Source organism: Triticum aestivum, chromosome 4B (genome assembly GCF_018294505.1).
Source record: "Triticum aestivum cultivar Chinese Spring chromosome 4B, IWGSC CS RefSeq v2.1, whole genome shotgun sequence".
Classification (NCBI taxonomy): Eukaryota; Viridiplantae; Streptophyta; class Magnoliopsida; order Poales; family Poaceae; genus Triticum; species Triticum aestivum.
In genome coordinates, this window is record NC_057804.1 from 457,663,152 (window position 1) to 457,677,164 (window position 14,013).

The following is a 14,013-nucleotide window of genomic DNA, read 5'->3' on the forward strand; positions in this document are numbered from 1 at the left end:
GTGCGCAGATGGCTCTTGCCCGTGTCAAGACATACTGGGCGGATATGAAGGCCAGTGTTGTTGCATCCCAGGATTCGGACGAAAGCCGAGTACCTGCCAAGCACTATTTTGAGGAAGTTCTGCAGGGCGCTCGTTTAATAGAGACGCAGTGCTCGAAGGATGTTGTGTTTGAATGATATGTGCCATTGTAAAACAATACTTTGATGGAATATAAAAGCTTTTTATACTTGTGCTTTCAAGAGTTAGAATGCCTCCTATGCGGCCATTAATGTATATGTGTATATAACCTAAAAGATGGCAGTCATTGGCTTCAGCCCCCACGCATATAATGCGGGGGTGTTCGCAGAAGGCGCCTTTTCACACTTGATCCAACGTCTTGGTCCTATAAAGGAGGTGACAGCGCAGCGAACTAGGCAACCGGACTATAATGCTTTATCACTTTCACTTAGCCATAGGAGTTTGACAGTGGGGCTACTAAATAGCCCCTAGGGGCACCGCGCTCGCCCGAATCTGGGGCGCGTGTGTGCCTGACCGGGAAACGGCCCTTCATTAATGTGGAGGAATTCTAAAGATTCTGGTAAGTCATCGAGTGGTTGACCAGTCTCTCGCTATATCATGACAGTCAGTTTTTGGCTTTCTCTACTGAGGTGCTCGCTTGGCCGAACTGGGGCACAATCACAGTAGTTCTCCTGGTGCCGCCTTAGCCGATAGAGCGGAACGTAAGGCAGCAAAACACAGGAGCCGGGCAAACCCAACATTTGACCTAAGACATGATTCGGAGCTGATGCATATAAGGCCAAACTCACGACGCCGAACACTCCCTAAGGTATTCGGTCTTTATGAAAATGGGCCGCACAAAGGCCCCTGATAAAAAAACCTGGTGTACAGGTACGCGCAAAGTTCTGTCTTGGCCACATGACAAGACGCCAGCCTCCTCCTCGGTTATAGCAAAAACCGGGGGATGTTATCAACAAGAGACAGTAAAAAAGGTTTACGCAGGGTCTTAATCTGAAAAGAATCCTAAAAACGGGTCCTGCTGCACGTCTGCGCCTGTGTCTCTGTTGTGCCGTATCCTGGACGGGTGTAGCACGGCATTCGTCTACAAAAGAGAGGAACTTAGTGGAAAGTCAATCGTGCGAGAAATCGATGTTAAAATAAACAAAGTATAATACAAAAACATGGGTAGGATTCAGCTTTATTGTCGCGCGGAGCCCCTTCTACTGGGTTATGCGGCTATGAACCCTTTGCATGTTTACGCCAGACTCGTCGAGCCATGTCCGGGGTTTTAACGACCTTTTTAGGTGCTCTGAGTAGTAAAGCTGGGTAAGTGTGCGGCTGTCAAGGCAGTCGAACCATCCTACGTGCTCAGGGAACACTTGATATTTCCCTTTAATGAGATGATGCCTCGTGGACCGGGCATTTTGAGTGTAAGGGATGCATAATGCGGTATTGCGTTAAAGCGGGTGAAAGCTTCGTGTCCCAGTAGCGCTTGATAGCGACTTATGAATGGGGCGATGTGGAAGGTTAGCATTTCGCTTCGGAAGTTGTCGGGGGGGGGGGGCGAACATAACTTCTAACGAGAGGGAACCCATACAATGGGTATCTGGGCCTGGCGTGACCCATTTAAAGGAAGTGTTGCCATGGCGGATTATTGCTAGGTTTAACCCCATTTTGCGGATTGTGTCCTGATATAGTAGGTTTAGGTCACTGCCGCCGTCCATTAGGACTTGTGTAAAGTGGAGTCCGTCAATTATCGGATCTAAGACCAAGGCAGTCCGGCCTGCGTTCCGGATACCTCTAGAGTAATCCTGATGGTCAAAGGTGATTGGTTGCAACAACCAGTGGCTGGATTCCTCTGGGACAGGCCGTATGGTGTGTGTCTTCATAGGCGCCAATCTGTTTTTTTTCCTTTTGTCACATGAAGTGAATTTACTATTTTGACTTCTTGTGGGAACTTCTTTTGTTCTCCGGTGTTCTGCTTATGGCATTCGCCGTCATCCTCGCTTGGTATGTCGAGCCCCTTGTGTTCGGCGTTGAGTTTGCCGGATTGCTTGAAGACCCAACAATCTCGGTGTGTATGGTTTGTCGGCCTCCTGGGGGTACTGTGGATTTGACATATTTTGTCCAAGATTTTGTTGAGGTTAGATAGCTCATCACTGTCATCTTTGGGGGGCGGCTTTTTCCGATTTTGCCGAGAGATTTTGAATCTGGCGTTGACTGTCGTGCTCTTCGGGCTGTTATCCTTGATCCGGCATTGTTCCTTGCTACGGTGCGGTTTCCCGTTTCCATCTCTGAGTTCGGATGTAATTGGGTCGCTGGTGCTGCTTCTTGCCAACCAGCTATCCTCTCATGTGCAAAAGCGGGTCATGAGGCTTGTCAATGCGGCCATTGTTCTTGGCTTTTCTTGGTCGAGGTGTCTGGCAAGCCATTCGTCTCGGACGCTATGTTTGAAAGCTGCTAGGGCTTTAGCGTCCGGACAGTCGACTATCTGATTCTTTTTAGTAAGAAATCTGTTCCAGAGTTTCCTGGCTGACTCTCCGGGTTGTTGAGTTATATGACTTAGATTGTCTGCATCCGGAGGTCGGACATAGGTCCCTTGAAAATTTGCCTGAAAAGCATCCTCGAGCTCTTCCTAACTTCCTATGGTGTTTTCAGGAAGGCTTTTAAGCTAATGCCGGGCTGGCCCTTTGAGCTTGAGGGGTAAGTATTTTATGGCATGGAAGTCATCTCCTCTAGCCATGTGTATGTTGAGGATATAATCCTCAATCCAGACTCCAGGGTCTGTTGTTCCGTCGTCTGCCTCTATGTTTACGGGCTTGAATCCCGCTGGGAATTCATGGTCCAGCACCTCATCGGTGAAACATAGGGGATGTGCGGCGCCCCTATATTTGGGTGTGCCGCGATGTTCGGATATTTGTTGTGTTGCATTGCTTACTAGAGCTTGCTTTCTTGGCCCGTAGATAGATCTGGTTGGGCCGTATTTTTGATGCGAATCCTTGCGCGGATCACGTGCCGGATTGAGTGCGGCGCCCTTTTTCGCTCGATGTCGGTCGTGGGGTCGTCTATCCGACCTGCTGGCTTCCTTGTTTTTTGACTGTGGGGGCTCTAAGGCCTCCTCATCAAATTCCGGTAGTAATTTTCGCTTCAGGTAGCTCTTTGTGTGGTGACTGTCGTTGTACCTGTGTGCGGTGTTGAGTACTTTGCCCCATCTGATTCTGAGTGCATCTTCTGTTGTTTTAAGCTTCCGCTTCTGCTTTTTCAGGCTACGCGCAGTGGCGACGAGCCTTTGGTGGAGGTTCTTCTGTTCCAGCAACTTGTCCGACGTGAGGTCGTCCGGACTATTGTATTCGTCGGGGATGGGTTGTTCGGTATGTTCATCCAAGTTTCCCTGTTCGGACGGTTTCTCGACGGCATGTTCATCGTCCGGCGGTTCGCCCTGCTCTATGGCTGGGTCTCTGTCGAGGTGGGGTTTGACGCGGTGCTTACGCCGCCGCTTTGATTGCTTTTCGAGGGAACGATCCCTCGTTGCGCCCTTTTGATCCTCGTCATCGTTTCTTTTAGGTGTGTCCACCATGCGTACATCGTGTGATGAGGTGGTTTACCAGTGCCCTATAGGCGCTGGTTCTTGTTCGTCTCCTTCATCGGCGTCCATACCATCGATGTCTTCGGAGTCGAAGTCGAGCATGTCGGTTAAATTGTCGACAGTGGCTACGAAGTGGGTGGTGGGTGGGTTTCGAATTTCTTCGTCGTCCGCATCCCAACCTTGTTGACCATAGTCCGTCCAGGGCTCTCCTGACAAAGAGAGGGACTTTAGTGAATTCAGGATGTCGCCAAAGGGCGAGTGCTGAAAGACGTTCATGGCGGTGAACTCCATGATCGGAGCCCAATTGGGTTTGATCTGAAGGGGTGCGGAAGATTCGTAGTCCGGAAAGGAGTCCAGCACCTTGGAGTCACAGGCCTCACAAAGGACTAGGCTGGTATTCGGCTCGATCGCCATAGAGATTGCAGCTCCCGGGGCGGCGTCCAACCGTCTGTCCCCGACTGGCGTGATCGGCTCCGAGCTAAGGGTCGGAGCGGACACCTGAGCGGCGCTCTGGGCGCTGTCCGGCGGTAGATCTAGATCATGCCCATTGTGACAGTGCAGCGCGCTCGGCCGTGGCTCGAGTCCGTCGAAGATCAAGTCCCCGCGGACGTCAGCCATGTAGTTCAAACTTCCAAATCTGACCTGATGGCTAGGGGCGTAGCTTTCGATCTGCTCCGGATGGCCAAGCGAATTGGCCCGCAGTGCGAAGCCGCCAAACACGAAGGTCTGTTCGAGGAGAAAAGTCTCACCCTGGACCGCGTCGTGGTTGATGATCAAACAAGCCATCGGGCCTAAAGGTGACGACACAGAGGAACTCTCAATGAAAGCACCAATGTCGGTGTCAAAACCGGTGGATCTCGGGTAGGGGGCCCGAACTGTGCGTCTAGGCGGATGGTAACAGGAGACATGGGACACGATGTTTTTACCCAGGTTCGGGCCCTCTCGATGGAGGTAAAACCCCACTCCTTCTTGATTAATATTGATGATATGGGTAGTACAAGAGTTGATCTACCACGAGATCAGAGAGGCTAAACCCTAGAAGCTAGCCTATGGTATGATTGTTGTTCGTCCTACGGGCTAAAACTCTCCGGTTTATATAGATACCGGAGAGGGCTAGTGTTACACAGAGTCGGTTACAATGGGAGGAGATCTACATATCGTATCGCCAAGCTTGCCTTACACGGCAAGGAAAGTCCTATCCAAACACGGGAAGAAATCTTCAATCTTGTATCTTCATAGTCCGGGAGTCCGGCCAAAGGTCATAGTCCAGCCATCCGGACACCCCCTAATCCAGGACTCCCTCAGTCCCCAACAGCCATGTTGGACCAAGGCTCGGGATTCACCTCCATGATGGCATGCAGATCTTTGTGAAGACATAAAATACCCGAGATCGGATGAAGATTGGAAAGCAACAATCCTCACCAAAATCCTCACCGAAGGAATCCACAAGACCCCCGGCAAGACCCTCGCCGGGGACGCCAGTGCGCCACGGCAAGACCCTTGTCGGGCCACCCGGCAAGACCCTCGCCATAGGCAATGGCAGGGCCACTGCCAGGCCTGCACCAACCAACTCTCCGCCGTCGTTCACAGGCAGCTGCCAGCCCAACCAGCTGGGCAGGCACCTGCGTGGCAGCATGCAGCTTCCAGGCCAACTCAGCACGCACCCACGTGGCGGCATGCAGATCTTCGTGGAGGCTCCACCACCGCGCCACCTCAGCTGCTTGCCTGCCTACATGGCACCACATGCATCGCTGGCCAAGGCGTGTGTCGGAACGAGGAGTAGTGGCGACGGACGGGACGGGCCTCACTCCCGTTCACGATGAAGCGAGGGACACCTAAGCCTCGCATTAAATGCGCTTCGTCCTGTAACACCAGCGATAAGCTCTCAGCACTGTAGCACTTTCCACCTCCTGTGTGCCACTGTGGCAGCCCCTTTCACCTATAAAAGGAGGCCCATGGCGCACTAGAGAGGGATTCGGCTCTTTGGAACCTGGCAACACCCAGAGCTAGTTCAAGAGCTCAAGAACACTAAATACACCCACCAAAGCAGGATCGTAGGGTTTTACGCATCTTTGCGGCCCGAACCTGGGTAAATCCCCTTTGTGTTGTTTGCTAGTCCCGCTCTTCTCACGATCCCGCGCCCCGCAACCGTAGTAGGGATTCCAGTGATCCCATCGGTGTCGTTTCCCACCGACATCATCTTGTTGTCTGTCCTCATGCGCGGCCCGTCAAGCAGAAGGTCAGAAAGCAAGCTCTGGAGAGGCAAGAGTTCATCACAAAGGAGATTAGGAAGCTAGAGGCGTCAGGCTTGGTAAGGGGAGTACTCCATCTGACGTGGTTGGCCAATCCGGTAGTGGTACGCAAGGCAAAAGGGAAGTGGAGGATGTGTATTGATTACACAGACATCAATAAAGCTTGTCCAAAGGATCCCTTCCCGTTACCGCGCATCGACCAGATTGTTGATTCCACGGCTAGGTGTGACCTGTTATCATTCCTTGACGCCTACTCAAGATACCACCTGATCTTTATGACAAAAGAAGACGAGGAAAAGACAGCATTCATCACCCCATGTGGTACGTATTGCTTTTTGCGGATGCCTTTTGGGTTGAAGAGTGCTGGCTCAACCTTTGCAAGAGCAATCCAAATTCGTTTTGAACCCCAGCTGCATAGAAATATGGAAGCTTATATGGATGACATAGTGGTCAAAACCAAGGATAGGGCAACACTCGTGCGGGATCTGGAGGAAACATTTGGGAACCTGTGCAAGATCAACCTCAAATTGAACCATGAGAAGTGTGTCTTCGGTGTCCCGTCCGGCAAGCTTCTCAGGTTCTTTGTGTTGTAGCACGGAATTGAGGCAAACCCAGACAAGATCAAGGCCATTGAGCAGATTGAGGCACCCAAACGGATTAAGGGCGTGCGTCGGCTCACTGGCTGCGTTGCCGCTAGTAGCAGATTCATCTCCAAATCCGCGGAGCGTGCCCTCCCCTTCTTCAAGATCTTAAAAAAGACAGGCCCAGTGGAGTGGACCCCAGAGTCCGAGGCGGCGTTGCAAGACTTGAAGAGGTACCTCTCCTCTACCCCAGTGCTGGTTGTGCCCAAACCACAAGAACCGTTGCTACTATATTTAGTGGCAACAAACCATGTGGTTAGCGCCGCATTGGTGGTGCAGAGAGAGGTTGACGAGGAGACAGCTGCAGCGGCAGAGTCAGCGGTTGGCAGGCCAGAACCCTTCCCGGTAGGGCTCGGTCCCGGCAAGACTGAGTCCCCGGCAGGGCTCGGCCCCGGCAAGACTGGCGCCAGTGCGACAGGACCCACACAGCCAGGTGAAGTGGCGCAAAGGAAGAAGATGGTGCAGCACCCGGTTTACTTCGTCAGCTCCCTCTTGCAGGGAGCTAGGTCAAGGTATTCAGGTGTGCAAAAATTGCTCTTCGACCTCCTTATGGCCTCGAGGAAGCTACGCCACTAATTCCAACCGCACGAGATCACTGTGGTTACCCGCCCTTCCGTTGCAACGGATACTGCATAACCCAGATGCAACTGGAAGGATCGTGGAATGGGCCCTGGAGCTATCAAGTTTTGGTCTAAAGTTTGAAAGTACCTCAATGATCCAGAGCAGAGTCTTGGCGGAGTTTGTTGCAGAATGGACCTCGACGCCCAACAAAGAGGTACATGAGACCACTCTCCCTAGCGAGGAAACAAGCGGCAACTGGATCATGTACTTTGATGGGGCTTTCTCACTGCAAGGCGCCGGTGCTGGTGTGCTTCTTGTCGCACCCACCGGAGAGCACCTCAAGTATGACATCCAAATGCACTTTCCCCGGGAGATGTCAACCAACAACACCGCCGAGTACGAGGGTTTGCTTGCCGGCCTCAGGATCGCGGCGGACCTCGGAGTCAAGAAGCTCATCGTCAGGGGCGACTCGCAACTTGTCGTCAGGCAGGTCAACAAAGATTATCAAAGCCCGTTGATGGAAGCTTACTTGGACGAGGTGAGGAAACTGGAGGAGCGCGTTGACGGTATACAAGCAGAGCATGTCCCTCGAACGGAGAATGACATCGCCGACTACCTGTCAAAGCGCGCTGCCCTAAAGCTACCTGTGGAACCAGGTACCTTTGTGCTTCAGTTAACTCAACCGTCCGTTAAGCCGTCAACCAGGCAGAATAAGCGGAGAAAGCTAGGCTCCGGCAAGTACTTCCCCACCGAGCTCCCCGGGGCCGCCGGCGAAGATGTTGCCGTAGATGCCGATCCTGCCACAGGACAACCGACTCCGGCAGGACCTCAGGTCATGGCCGTAGAGACGGTCGTTCCCGTGGCAGAAGAGATGCCTTTAGTCCTTGCCATCGAGCCATAGGCTCCAGCATGGGTGCAGCCCACTGTCTGATTCCTCCAAATGGGAGAGCTTCCCGAGGAGCAGGAAGAGGCAGAGAAAGTAACCCGCCGGTCTGCTCTGTACCAATTCGTTGACAATGTTTTGTACAGAAAGAGACCGAACGGGGTGAAATTGAAGTGCATCTCCCGGGAGGAAGGACTAGAGTTGTTGGCGGAGATACATGGAAGCATATGTGGCTCCCACATAGGGTCAAGGGCCCTTGCCGGCAAGGCATTCCAGCAAGGCTTCTTCTGGCCCACTACCCTCCAGGATGCGACGGCACTAGTAACCAAGTGTGAAGAATGCCAGTTCCATTCAAAGAAACTTCATCAGCCAGCCCAAGCCCTTCAAACCATCCCTCTCTTGGCCCTTCTCGGTCTGGGGGCTCGACATATTGGGCCCCTTCCCCTGCGCTGTCGGGGGCTTTGATTACTTGTACGTTGCAATCGACAAGTTCACAAAGTGGCAAGAGGTGGAAGCAGTGAGGAAGGTGACGGCGCAGTCAGCCATCAAGTTCTTCAAGGGACTAGTGTGCCGTTTTGGGGTGCCCAACAGGATCATCACCGATAATAGCACACAGTTCACAAGCCACGCCTTCATGCAATACATTGAGGATCTCGGCAGCAAGGTCTGTTTTGCCTCCGTGGCACATCCACAAAGCAACAGCCAAGCGAAGAGAGCAAATGCTGAAGTCCGGCAAGGCTTAAGAACAAAGACTTTTGACAAGCTGCACAAGAGTGGAAGACACTGGATTGATGAGTTGCCGGTGGTTCTTCGGTTGATCAGAACGACGCCAAATCGAGCCACCGGCCAGACACCCTTTGCCCTGGTCTACGGGGCAGAAGCAGTTCTCCCCATGGAACTCATATATGGGTCACCTCGAGTGCTTGCTTATGATGAGTTTGAGCAAGAGCAATTGCGGCAAGATGACGCAACGCTCCTTGAGGAAGATCGTCTCCGGGCGGCTGTGAGAGTAGCACGCTACCAGCAAGCCTAGCGCCGCTAACATAGCCACAAGGTTCATGCCCGGAGCTTTGAGGAAGGCGACCTTGTTCTTCGGCATGTTCAGTCGGCCAAGAATTCCAACAAGTTGACGCCGAAGTGGGAAGGCCCTTATCGGGTAACACGAGTCACCAGGCCCGGTGCAGTCCGCCTGGAGACCGAAGATGTCGTTCCAGTGAGCAACTCCTGGAACATCGAGCATCTTCGCAAGTTTTACCCATAAGGCGCGGCTGCCGGGCCTCCCGGCAGGCCACCCTTTTGTACAAGCCTTGCCGGCAAGGAATGTAACCCTTTATACAAAGCCAGGCGCAGACCCTGAGCACTAATAAACGAAGCGCTGGCGCCCTAAGTTATAGCATGCATGCTAGGTCGAGTTTCCTCCTTGGTTAGGGTTGATAGTGCTTGGCAGCAGCTAAACCCTAGCTTAGACGTCGAGTGTGCATCTCTCTGTTTCTTTCCTGTCCTTTTTGGTTCACAGGACACGAAAGTATTTCTGCCGAGCTGTTTGGAAGGAAGAGATGGATCGGTGCCCCGACCCCGGCAAGCCAAGGTTGTCGGGGGCTGCAAATACAAGGATCCATCTGCGGCAAGCCAAGATTGCCAGAGGCTGCAGGTCTAGATAAGTCTTTTATCCCCTATCATGCATTTCGTTATGAAGTGGTGTATGTGAGATCCCATTTTATATCCAAGCTACCGTGCTCCCCTCTTTTCGAGCCCAAGGTTTATCTCCTGGGTCCAAAGCTGGTCGTAGTCACGGCAGCAAAGGGATAGAACATGGGGCCCAAACTCATCTTGTCCCTGCCTCCGTCGAGAGCGTGAGAAAGGTCGAGCAAGATGGGGGAACGGCGAGGCTTGTTGCCGGGCGAAAAACGTTTACTTTAGATGGTAACAAGGATTCGTTCCTTGCTGTGGGTTTCACTCACGAACAAAAAGCTCGGCAAACATCCTTTTTCATTAAATCCATCCCATACAGGTACAGTTCATACGTAATGAAAAACAAGAGCAAGGGAATTACAAGTTCTAAATCTAATGAAGGCCCGAAGGCTTACAGGATGAAAAAGAGATAAGGTGCCCGTCATCCCTTTCTTGTCCCTCTCCCTAGGAAATGGAACAAGAAGGCAAAAGGGCAAAAGGGGCTCCTAGGTGAAGTACGAGTAGCAGAAGGCACCAGGAGAACATCCCGGTGGCCTCCCTGAGGGGAGGCTGGTGATGATGATGACGGAAGAAGAGCTCGAAGACGAGGCAGAAGGACTGTAAATACGCTACAAAGGCATTGGTGCCCGCGTACTCCGACTTGACGGCCTTACCGCCCGCCCTCTTCCTCTTCTGTAGCCTCCCAACGCCAGCCGCCCAAGGAGGTGACCCCGAGAAGTTCAAGGAGCTGGCGACACGGATGATGGGGTCGTCGGTGCCACCCGGAGCGGCGCCCGACACCTAGTCGGACCCGTCACCCCGCCGCCCGCTCCCCTCGTCGTCACTGCCGCTGTCCTCCTCTCCACGCAGCACCTTACGCGAGTCCCGAAGAGCCCGAAGATCTTGACGGAGAGGAGGCCACTCTCCATTAACTTGAAATGGAGAGTGAGCCCCTCCGTCAAGCTGTGGACATGGGTGAAGGTCTTTCACCCTCGACGGAGATACATTACGTGAGGGGCGGGGAACTCGACGTCGGCCCATATGTCGTTGTTCCCACAACCCCTCATATGCAGCCACAACGCCTACGGTGGATCTAGCTCCATCTCCCGTGCAAACGGGGTCGGGAGGCAAAGGCGAGGGCACGGCGGCTGGTGCAACCTGATGAAGAACTCACGAGGGTTGTCCCTGATGTGACCCTCCATCAGAGGAGGGGCCGCTGGAGGAGGCGAGGTCGATCTGCCGCCCCGTCCTCCTCTCCCTCGAGCACCACAGCGGCCTCGACCTCGCCCCCTCCCCCTCCCTCTCGCAAGTGGCTCCGCCACTACGAGCTCTTGGGGAGGGGCGATGCGTTGTCGAGCCGAGACCCTCGCCGCCACCGATGAAGCGTCGCCACGCCCCCTCGCCATGGCAGAAGAAAGGAGGAAGCAGGAATGGGGAGAGGCAGATGGCGAAGGTTGGAGGCACCGTTCCTCCCGCTCCCCTCTTTATAGAGGGGCGGGGGCGAGGCTCGGTCGCCCCCTCTCGGCCAATCCGGCCCGTTGAAGTGACAATGAGTGGGGCCGTCGACCGCCCTCCCCGCTCCATTGAAGGCGCATGGGAATCGACCCACGCACACACATGACTTCCCACATCCCACGCGCCTGTCATTCGCCCTGCATCGTGCATGCAGCGAACGTGGCGCAAGGGATAGGCGTGGTGGGACGCGTGGAGCGACGGTTTCTGAGCGATGGTAGTAAATGAGCAGCGGCCCTGTGGTCTCAAAGAGGCACGCGAGCCGCCTCTTTACTGACCACCACGGATGACGCCAGCGTGCTTCCATCATGCGCGCACACGGCCTCCACGTCACGCGTTCAACGCGGGTCGTGGGGAAGCGCAGCGGACGGGGCAGTTACCGCGGTAAAAATCCGCCCCGACTGCCCGCGCACCGTTCTGGGCCTGGCCCAACAACGTGTTGCGCTTATGTATGGCCCAGGCCCGGGGGCTCCTGTCGGTGTACAAAAGTAGGGGCTCTGCTTTTGACCCCTTTACTTGTGCACGGGCAGTCAGAGCCACCCGCCACGGCCACGCATAACAGGGCAGGAAAGGGAAGCTGGAGAGAAGTCGAAGGCACAAGACGAACAAGACAACATCGAGAACCAAGGCCACAAAGCACAAACGGTCGAAGCAGGTTGCCCCAGCAAGAGCCTTGCCGGGGGCAGCCTCGGCAAGCCCCTTGCCGGGGCAGCACACCCACACCAGTGGAGCGGCCCTCGAGCCATGGTCCCCAATAGCCATGTTGGACCAAGGCTCGGGAGGCACCTCCATGGGGCATGCAGATCTTTGTGAAAACATAAAGTACCCGAGATCGGATGAAGATTGGAAAGCAACAATCCTCACCAAGATCCTCACCGAAGGAATCCACAAGACCCCCGGCAAGGCCCTTGCCGGGGACGCCAGCGCGCCACTGCAAGACCCTTGCCGGTCCACCCGGCAAGACCCTCGCCATAGGCGACGGCAGGGCCACTGCCAGGCCCGCACCAACCAACTCCCTGCCGCCGTTCACATGCAGCTGTCAGCCCAACTAGCTGGGCAGGCACCTGCGTGGCAGCATGCAACTTCTAGGCCAACTCAGCACACACCCACATGGCGGCATGCAGATCTTCGTGGAGGCTCCACCACCGCGCCACCTCAGCTGCTTGCCTACCTACATGGCACCACATGCATCGCTGGCCAGGGCGCGTGTCGAAACGAGGAGGAGCGGCGACGAACGGGATATGCCTCGCCCCCGCCCCGATAAAGCGAGGGACACCTAAACCTCGCATTAAATGTGCTTTGTCCTGTAACACCAGCGATAAGCTCTCAGCACTGTAGCACTTTCCACCTCCTGTGTGCCACTGTGGCAGCCCCTTTCACCTATAAAAGGAGGCCCATGGCGCACTAGAGAGGGATTCGTCTCTTTGGAACATGGCAACACCCAGAGCTAGTTCAAGAGCTCAAGAACACTAAATACACCCACCAAAGCAGGATCATAGGGTTTTACGCATCTTTGCGGCCTGAACCTGGGTAATTCCCCTTTGTGTTGTCTGCTAGTCCCGCTCTTCTCACGATCCCGCGCCCCGCAACCGTAGTAGGGATTCCAGTGATCCCATAAGTGTCGTTTCCCACCGACACCAGATCATTGCCATTGCCCCCCAAAATGGATCCCACGGAAATTTGATGAAGTCAGGTGAGATTTCATCTGGCACAAGGAGGACCAAGAACAACTTCAGGAGGACACTCGTTGGTAAACTGAAAGTTAGTGTGCGGGCCAGTACATTTAGGAGATCTCGGGATTGTGGATATTGAGAGATTTGTCTGTGCTTGTGGCTCTGTTGGCCCTGGTTACAATGGACGGATCCAGACATGCCATGGGTGGGAATCCAGCTCCCATGCAACCTGGAAGACATGGATCTTTTTCTGGCGTGCAGCACCATCACTATTGTAGATGGACACAAGGCACTCTTCTTACATTATATAACTGCAGCAGAAGGGGGCCCCTCAAGTCTCTTTCCCTCGAGCTCTACAATATTTCTTCCAAGAAGAACATGACGGTGCAACATGTGATATCCGGTGAAAACTGGATCAGAGCATTGGCTAGGCTCTAGTCTTTGTAGCAGCTGGGGGAGTATGTCACCCTATGGGAGTAGACTAGTTAGGGTTCACCTTAACCAAACCAAGAGGATCCATATCTTCAAACATGACTATCAATGGTTCATACTCTTTGGCATCCGTCTATGCGGTTCAGTTCCACGACTCTCACCCCTGGTTTGAATCAGCCAAAATCTTGTCCGCGCACGCTGAGCCAATAAAATGCAAGTTCTTTGCCTCGCTTGTCCTGCATGGCAGAATTCTCACCACAGACAAGATTCCGCTCTAGGGCTAGTTGCACGACCCGACGTGTGCCAATTGTGCCTCCACGCACCGGAATCTGCGACTCACTTGTGCAAGATTGCCCCTCCTGTGTCGCGGTCTGGAACCTAGACAAATGAGGATCTTTTGACGTCTATTTTTCTGCCTTAGCCTGGCAGTGCTTCAAACTAGTGGGTGAGTTGATCGAAAAAAGTCGAAAGAGGTTCATAAACATTGAAGTGGCAGGCTCGTGTACGCCATTTGGAATATTTGAAATAGAGGAACAGACGAGTATTCACTGGCCGTTGCATGCTTGCCATGAGGTGACAATGCTGGAGGACATCAAGTAATGCCAGATGACATTCTTGGGTGCCATGCCCATATGGGCATTGGCTAAGTTGCATCCGTAATTTTTAATTCCTTTGGATTTTGCCACATTTTCCTCGAAAACGTGTGCACCTTGTACATTATGTTCACCCTTTGTTTCCATATGAAAAGGTAGTGCTCCTTCTGATTCCTAAAAGAATGCCGGTACAGCAAATTTACACACGTACG